The sequence below is a fragment of the Suncus etruscus genome, chromosome 18 (assembly GCF_024139225.1).
Source record: "Suncus etruscus isolate mSunEtr1 chromosome 18, mSunEtr1.pri.cur, whole genome shotgun sequence".
NCBI classification, from domain to species: Eukaryota; Metazoa; Chordata; class Mammalia; order Eulipotyphla; family Soricidae; genus Suncus; species Suncus etruscus.
Window position 1 is genome coordinate 20,352,118 of NC_064865.1, and position 9,561 is coordinate 20,361,678.

Sequence of the window (9,561 nt, forward strand, 5' to 3'; positions counted from 1 at the left end):
GGTAATATAGGTACTCTTCGCTTGATATTGTGCATTGTCTTTCCCCATTAGTCTATATATCACAGATAAGTAAAATCATCTGATATTTGTGCTTATTCTTCTGATTGATTTCCACTTAATATGTTATATCCTCTAGAAACTTATATGATTTCATCATTGCTGCTTATATAGTATTGCTGCTGCATAGTATTCCATTATTAATATATATTAAAGTATAAATATATAAATTATATATTAAATATTTTTCAGTATTCATTAATCTATGGAAATCTGGATTTATTCCATATCCTCATGATTGGGGTAAATGCTACAATAAATAATGGTGTTCATTGTTTGAATGAATCATATTGTACCCTGGTGGTAGATACCAAGTAGTGAAATTGCCGTGTTTTATGGCGCTCTATTCTTATTTCTTTGATACATATCCATTTTTCCAAACGATTTGAACCACAAAGCGTTCCCACCAGTAGCAATGAGAAGTTTTTTTCTAGCACATCCTGCCGACATTGTTTTTCTATATGTGGCATTACCACTGGTGTAACATGATATCACATTGTCATTTTCATTTGAATTTTCCTGATAAGTAATGATGATCAATTTTTCATGTGTCTATTGGTCATCCATTTTCTTCAGAGTTATCTGGTCCTGCTTTCATTTGTTTAGTATGAAATTAGATTTTATTCTTAACCTGAAAATAAAGGCTTAACAGTTTTCCAAAATTAAAACTGAAGGTTACTGAACACAAGGGAAAAAAAAAGAAGAGAAAACAGCACCATTCCTCAACTTACTTCTGTAACTACCAGGGTTATAGCTGGCAGGGAAAGAACCCTATAACTCCAACCTCCAAACCAATATGAAGGACTTGAAAAGTCAGAAAAAATGTAGTCATGAATTTTTTTATACATGGATGAACATGGAAACTATTATGCTGAGGGAAATAAGTCAGAAGGAGAGAGATATAGAATAGTATCATTCATCTATGGGATATAAGATAAATAAAGGACATTATTATAATAATACATAGAGACAATAGAGATGAGGGCTAAAAGGACTGGCCTACATTATGAAGAGTGATGAGTGCAGTTAGAGAAATAACTACACCAGCAACTTACATGATAAAGGTAGTGAGTGAGAGAAATAGAATGCCTGTCTCAAAGACAGGCAGAGGGTGGGGGAGGAAAGAGTTGGGTGGCATTGGTGGTGGGAATGTTGCACTGGTGAAGGAGGGTGTTCTTTTTTTAATAACTAAAACTACAAACGTGTTTGTGATCGTGGTGCTAAAATAAAGATTATTAATTAAAAACAAGAAAAGAAAAGCTGAGAAAGTTGAACATATGACCATGTGATCCTTTCAAACTCTTGCTAAGGCAAATCAGCCATGTCTGTCCCACAGAGGCCCTAGAGAGGCCTTGCAGGGCTCATTGGGAGAGTCTGCATCAGAGTTGCTGGCAATGGCAACCAGGTCACAACTCTGTTCATCACAGGGATGTTTTAAAATTGAACTTCATCTTCAGCAGATACTTCAGATTTACCTGAGAAATATTGTAGAGGATGTACTTGTTATGTAGAAGACAGGAGTCATTAACACCCTAGGAAATACCACTACCCAGAGGCAGCTTGACACCATCCATGATAATACTGGCTGAAGGATCAGGGGTTGTTTTGCCCAAACCTTTGACACTGTGCTTGCCTTTGGGTAACTTGCTGATGTGTGAAGTGTGCTTCAGCTCATAAATGTTCCTGAGGGCAATTTGTCACAGCAGGATCAGGCTGATAGGGTCTCTATGAAATGTGTGGCAGTAGTTGGTACTCTGAGACACCATGTCTTCAAAGTAGATTCTCTTCCCAAATATGTCACAGGTACTTCTAGTAGAGCTATCCACAGACCCTGGGACAGGATTCCCATGAAGTTGGTCCTGGAACCAAGCCACAGCAGCCTCAGGTTATGCAGCTGCTTGAAGGGTTCTCCCCTTCCTGCTTGATCTTGAATATATCCAGGACTTCTAGGTCATAGGTGCACATGGTTTTATGCATGTTCTTGACATACTTCCTGATGGTCCTGGCTTCTTCAGAATCTTTCTCCACACCTTGATGTCAGTTTTGAACTTCTTGTAGTTGACATAAATAGGGTCCTTTCTGGTGTCATCAAAGATGGCCTTCAGCAGGCTGTAGGGCACTTCAATATCCAGTGGGTTGTCGAGCAGCTCCACCAGTGCAAAATTCCCATCACCAATGTCCCAAATCTCCCTCCTCCCCACCCAACCCCAGCCTGTACTCTAGACAGGCTTTCTATTTCCCTCATACATTCTCATTATTAGGATAGTTCAAAACGTACTTATTTCTCTAACTAAACTCATCCCTGTTTGTGGTGAGCTTCATGAGGTGAGCTGTTACTTCCTGCTCTTTTCCTTTCGTGTCTGAAAGTTGTTATTACAAGAATGTCTTTCATTTTTCTTAAAACCCATAGATGAGTGAAATCATACTGCATCTTTCTCTCTCTTTTTCTCTCTGACTTATTTCACTCAGCAAAATAAATTCCATGTACATCCATGTATAGGAAAATTTCATGACTTCATCTCTCCTGACAGGTGCATAATATTCCATTGTGTATATGTACCACAGTTTCTTTAGCCATTCATCTGTTGAAGAGTATCTTGGCTGTTTCCAGAGTCTTGCTATGGTAAATAGTGCTGCAATGAATATAGGTGTAAGGAAGAGATTTTTGTATTGTATTTTTATGTTTCTAGGGTATATTCCTAGAAGTGGTATAGCTGGGTTGTATGGAAGCTCGATTTCCAGTTTTTGGAGAAATCTCCATATTGCTTTCCATAAAGGTTGGCACACATCACAAAGAATGAGAACAAGCAGTGTTGGCAGGGATGTGGAGAGAAATGAACTCTTTCACTGCTGGTGGGAATGCCATCTAGTTCAACCTTTATGGAAAGCAATACAGAGATTCCTACAAAAACTGGAAATCCTGGGTCTCTGGGACTCCAATGACTCTTAAGTTGTTTCTGTTGAGCTTATCATAGACTTCTAATTTCATCGGTTCTCATTCTTTGAGTAATTTTTCCATTGTTTGATCATTTGCTTTAAGGCTTTTTTTCCAATTTCTCCTGCTGTATGGAATTGTTATTTATCTCATCTTCCAGTGTTCTAATTCTATCCTCAGCTGCTGTTAACCCGTGGGAAAGCTCAATTATGTTTTTCATCAATTCATCTACTGAGTTTTTCAGACCTGTTATTTGACCTGAAATTTCAGTTTGGAGTTTTCTGATTTCTATCTCCATATTCTCTTGATTCTTATCAGTGTTCTCTTCTATACTTTCTTTGAGTTCTTTGAACATCTTCTATATTGCGACTCTAAACTCCTTATCTGAGAGACTGATTAGTTGGTTGGTCATGTTCAAGTCATCAGAGTTGTCATCGTCATTCTCTATGTCTGGTGCTGGCCTGCGTTGTTTCCCTATTGTCACACTTGTATTGTGGGTTTTTCTACGTGTTGTGGTTGTATTCATTGGCTAAATGATGTGCACAGCTGGGAAGCAAAGCGAAGCAGAATGGCCGTGCTTCTCTGGCTCTACCCTTTCTGGGCTTGTAAACTCACCTCCAGGGAAGGTTCCAGGGGAAGGTGAGCTGTCCTCAGATGAGCCACACACAGAATGAAATCAGGCCAAAAATAGAGCACAGCACAGCAGACAGACAGATAGCAGTGCTGGCATCTGAGTTCCAGCAGAGTTCAGTGGTTTCCCCTTTCTGGACGTGTAAGCTCAGCTCCAGGGAAGGCTCCAGGGAAGGCAAGCCGTCCACAGATGAGACACACACAGGATGAAATCAGGCCAATAATGGAGCACAGCACAGAAAACAGGCAGATAGGGGTGCTGGCATCTGAGTTACAGCAGAGTTCAGCTGCTTCCCCTTTCTGGGCATGTAAGCTCAGCTCTAGGGAAGGCAAGGCATCCACAAATGAGCCACACACAGGATGAAATCAGGCTGAAAATGGAGCACAGCACAGAAGACAGGCAGATAGGGGTGCTGGCATCTGAGTTACAGCAGAGTTCAGCCTCCAGCACAGTTCTTAGTGTGATTTTTTTTTCTTGTTTCAATGGCGTTTTTTCCTTAGAAAGAGTGCACGGCCGCATAGCGAAGCAGAGCAGCTGTGCTCTGCTGGAGCCTCTTTTCAACCCACTCCCAAGAGTTTCACGCAACAGGAGAGGAGACAGACACACACAGGCAGCACTCACAATTTCTCATGATTGGACCCCACTGGGCAGGCTTAGTTTCATAGATTTTTCCAGCCTGACATCACAAACAAGGGACCTGACTTCTGCAAAGTACTGCTTATAGCCGGTTTTCACGTTGTGAAGCAGTTCCTTGGTGTGCCCGCCCTTGAATGAGCCTTGGGAGAGCAAGTTTTCTGGAGCCTCTTTTCAGCCCACTACCAAGAGATTCAAGCAACAGGACAGGAGACAGACATACACAGGCAGCACTCACAATTTCTCATGGTCGGGCCCCACTGGGCAGGTGTAGTTTCTTAGATTTTCCCAGCCTGACGTCACAAACAGGGGACATGACTTCTAAAAAGTACTGCTTATAGCCAGTTTTCACGTTGTGAAGCAGTTCCTTTATGTGCCCACCCTTGAATGAGCCTCTGGGTGAGCGAGTTTTCTGAAGCCTCTTTTTGGCCCACTCCCAAGAGGTTCAAGTGGCAGGACAGGAGACAGACACACACAGGCAGCACTCACAATTTCTCCTGAAGGTCAATCTTATACTCCACTATGACCTTTCACATCAAAGATCATCTTGATCAGGTCCTGCAATGGCTTGGAGAGCTTCTACTTAGTTCTAGGGTTCCCCATCAGCTTCTTAAGTGCCTCCTTGTCCTGGCCATAGTCAATCTCCAGAGGGTAGAACTTTTGGGAATACGTTGTGAAGTTTTTTAAATGCCAGGCATTCTCAGTTATCTCATATAATTTTAGAAAATACTCAATAGCATCCTCTTCGGATGGTATCTCTTCCAATTTATTGCTGCCAATCATGGTGCCCACATGGCCCCAGGATCTGAATATCTAGTACATGCTCTCCTTGTCATCCTCCTGGAGCTGTAGGAGTTGGTGCCCTTGACGATGTCCACCAGGCCCAAAGGGGCACTGAACACCTTGCCTCTCTTCTCCAGCACAATTGCCCAATGCTCCAGAATCAGAATGCACAGTAGCCCCACCATTCATTGTTGACTTCATCCTTTTCTTAGACTTATGCATTTCTTCCTCCTTGATGGAGGCCTTGCACTTCTTGCTCTGTGTAGTTCCCGACTTTACTTTCTGGCAGGAACTTCCATGGGCTCTGCTTTCCCCTCAGTCTCCCATGGGGACTTTTTTGAGGTGGAGACATACTGGAGGAAATCCTCAGACAAGACCCAGATGTTGACTTTCCTCACTTCCTCCATTTTCTTGCTCATCTTTTCCACCTCCTTTTTTGTGCTGATGCAGAGAAGGCCTTTTTGGCTGTGCCTTCAATCTCTCCTTCTTCTGAGACAGTTTCCCAAGCGTCATAGACTCCCTGTTGGACAAAGACTTGTCTTATATAAGAGTTCACAGGTTGTGGAGAGTGGGGGGAGCAGCTGCCATTACTGCCTGAGCGCGAACAATTATTTCCTGCTTCTTGACCTTCAGGTTTTTCTTTTCTTTTCTTTTCTTTTCTTTTTTTTTTTTTCTTTTTTTTCTTTTTTTTTTTTTTTGGTGTTTGGGCCACACCTACTGGTGCTCAGGGATTACTCCTGACTGAGCTCAGAAATTGCTCCTGGCAAGCATGATGGACCATCTGGGGTGGCAGGGATCGAATCAGGTCCATCCTAGGCCAGCGGCATGTAAGGCAAACTCCCTACCATTGTACTATTACTCTGGCCCCGACCTTCAATTTCTTAAGGTGAACAATTTCTGGTAATTCCTTTGGGGACACCCTTCGGTTTGGTGTCTGCATCTTGATCAGATACTTGGTCCAGGTAGTGATGTCACTGGTGAATCATAGGCATCACTCTTGAAGAGTTGACTCAAGTACTCTTCACAGGAAGGCCCAACCACCAGCCGTGATGTCCAGGATTGCAGACTTGAGGGTATTCTCTGCTTATTGAAGATGAGCAGCTTTTTCAGGTGATTGGTGGAACACACCTTCTTTAGCTCATCCTTGATGTTTTATGTCAGGTCATTCAGGGCCTTGAAGGTCTTTCAAGCTTATTGTTCTTGTCTTTTCTTTTCTTAGATTTTCTCCTTGGCCACTTCATCCATTCTATTCACCTCATCACCTTTCTCTCTCCTTCACTCTTTGCTATTGGGATCTGCTTCTTGAGGGTGTCCTCACCCCGCTTGAGGATGTTAAATCCCATAAACTGGCTGCTCCCTGTTCTTCACCAAGCAGTTTGGGTGGTGCCAATAGTTTATCATGCCTAGCTACAGCTTCTCTGAGTCAAGCATTTTCTTAGGCAGGTGTATCTGACCTTTTTTGATCTTCTCTGTGCAGCCTTTGTATGTGCTGTTGTACTCAGCATGCTCAGCAGCAAAGTCACCCCAGTGTCTTCTCAGCTTTGCTATCAGCTCCATTTGTGCCTTTTCCTGTAACACCACCAGTTCTGCCATCTTCTTGATTTTCTGCTGGTCATTGCAGTGAAGCTCACAGAAGCCATCCACCTTGACATTGGGCTGCCATATGGAATGATATACTTTCCAGAAGCACGAGTGGTCCTAATAAGGGACCTTTCATTCAACCATTGGTGACTGCACCATGATGGACATCCAAGCAAGTCACTACATTTCTTACATGGTGATCGCCCGTTGATCGCCCATTCTTGGCTTACTCGATCAAATAGTACTTTCCACCCATCTGCCATTGTCTTCCTAGTGCTGCTATTGTTGCTCTGGGAGCCAGACCAGTATGTAACCTGAATACATGCTACTCCCCTCACAGCCATGCAAGCACCCAGGATTGTGATCGAGGCACACTGCCCTCATTTTGTGAGTTTTTTTGCATGTTTTGTTTTGCTCTTTGTTCTTTATAGGTCTTAAATATTAAATTTTATATTAATAATAATTAATATTAAACCTTTATCTAATTTTCTTCCATATAATTGTGTTTTAACTCATGTTTCTTCTGCTATGCAGAACATTTAATTTCATGTAGTCCCTTTTCTTTATTTTTGATTTTTTTTTTTTGCCTTTGCCAATGGCATATCATTGAATACATTGAATACATGCTTGAAGTCTTGGCATGTCTGTAAATATTTGTCCTTTATGGTTTCTGGTCTAATATCAAGGTCTTGGATACATAGTCAATTGACTTTCATGTAAAGTGTGATATATGAACTTTCCTTACAGTTTTTCTCGCACCATTTGTTGAAGAAGCTATCATCTACTTCATGTATCCAAATACTTTGTCAAAAATTAGTTGACCATATATCTGGCTACAGATATTGTGTCTATAGATAGTAACCAAATTATTAGAGAATTTTCTAGTTCCAGTGCTATGCTGTTTTTATCACTATAGTTTTATAATGTAGTTTCAGTTCAGAGTCCTGCAGTTGCTACGTCATTGAGTTTTATCTGACCTAGATTCTTTTTTGTTTTGTTTTGTTTGTTTTTGGGCCACACCCGGCGGTGCTCAGGGATTACTCCCGGCTGTCTGCTCAGAAATAGCTCCTGGCAGGCACGGGGGACCATATGGGACACCGGGATTTGAACCAACCACCTTTGGTCCTGCATCAGCTGCTTGCAAGGTAAACGCCCTGACCTAGATTCTAACGAAGGTTTTATAGTTGTTTGTGTCTAGAAATTGATTTAAAGTCTAAGTCCATTCAGCTTCAGCAATAACTTAGAATTGTGGGGCATATACTCATTTAGAACGTTCAGCCAGTTGATCTTTATGATATGATGTTATAATGGTTTTAATAAGCTTTGGTACTGAATTAGACTGTCCATTGCTGATTATAGAGACAAATTCCTTTGTGTCCCATATACATGAATGTTGCATTTCAGTAGCTCTGAAAGGTGCACAATTCCTGCTACCCTATGACATTGTATCAGGTTTGAACAGGTTTATTGGTGGTCTATCTCTTGCACTAGACTTCTGCCAGTCAAAGGCATTTTGTCTTCTGTTTCAAAGAACCTAAGCAATAGTGATTAAAAACTTCAGGCTTATGTGAGATCAAGGAAAATTGTGAGTCAGATTATATTTTGCTCTTCATAATCTATGCTATCGTCTATTCCTTCTCACAGATATTACAATGGTAAGCTTTCCCCTTATTTTAATGTGAATATGACATAAAACAAATTTAATTATAGTTATGCCAAATCTGGCATCAGGATAAATTAATACTTTTATTTTTCTTTCACTTTTCTAACTGGAAACATGCCATGTGTTCCCATTCTTCTTCATCCCAATTTTTAATTAGGGAAATAAAATCTCTTTTTTAAAAAAAAATAACATGCCAGATAAATATATATGGAGAGAAGGAGATAGACCTTTTTAGAGCAGAATGAACACCTTATAAAATAATTCAAATACTAAGGTGAAGGGACCCAGTCAATAATTGCCTGCTACAAAAACAGATATGCAAGGTTTGAGGAGCAAATTATAAATATAGTCATTAGAAACACCTCTGATTTATCGTTCTGTTGATGATGTCTCCATGTTTTTCTAAAAGCTGTTTATGCCAGATGATGCTTTTTTCAGCTTCAGTTCTAGGTGCTAAGTGCAAATTCTCTGAGCAATAGTGAGACGGTGACATGAACCTCATACAAATATTAAGTACAGCTCAAAGGAGTGTTAGTGGCAAAGGGACCAGGTGTAATCTAAAAGTGAGGAAAGCCTTACTAATGGACTTGACCTGCATAGAACTGGATTATACTAACCGAGCAAAATACATAGGATAATGGTGATGACCACACAACTATTTTCATAGTGCTCATATCACCATAATTATTCTACAGAGACCATTTCAAGCAGAGATTAAGTTCAGTAGATTGAATTCATTTGACTCTAGCTAGTCAGTGCTCCATGTTTTATCTATAGTATCTATTTTTCTCAAACAAATTTATTCAAGTAAGTATTATTTATCATATTTAACAGAAAACATTGAGACTTTGAGCAAATATGTTACTAACACTTGGTTATATTATTTATGACATAGTTGTTAATATAGTTTACTATTCCTCTTTATTTACTGACAGTCAGTATTGAAAAACAAATGAGAAATTTAGAATATTAATGATTCTGCAGGGCCCCAACAGCTTGACCCTTAGGACCAGGGAGCAGACTGAATTCCTAGGTCACCACTTGGATTGTTCCAGGGAAGTTGTAAAAACATCATAATAGGATCCAGGAAGATGGCTTAAAGATCCGGAGCACATATAGAAGACCCTTGTTAATCCCAAGCACCAGCACCATATGGTTCCTATAGAACATCTATACTAAAGTGAGAGTAAGAAAAGAAAAAGAAACATCATTTCTCCTGTTCAAAAATATTTGTTTCCTGAACTTAGAGAAATAAGCTCAATTGCTTAATTCTTTTTC

At 40.5% G+C, this 9,561-nt stretch overlaps 1 pseudogene; it reads right to left on the reverse strand.

The window, feature by feature from the left end:
• Positions 1–1,478: 1,478 nt before the first annotated feature.
• LOC125995738 (poly [ADP-ribose] polymerase 1-like) lies at positions 1,479–6,964 on the reverse strand (annotated as a pseudogene).
• Positions 6,965–9,561: the final 2,597 nt, after the last annotated feature.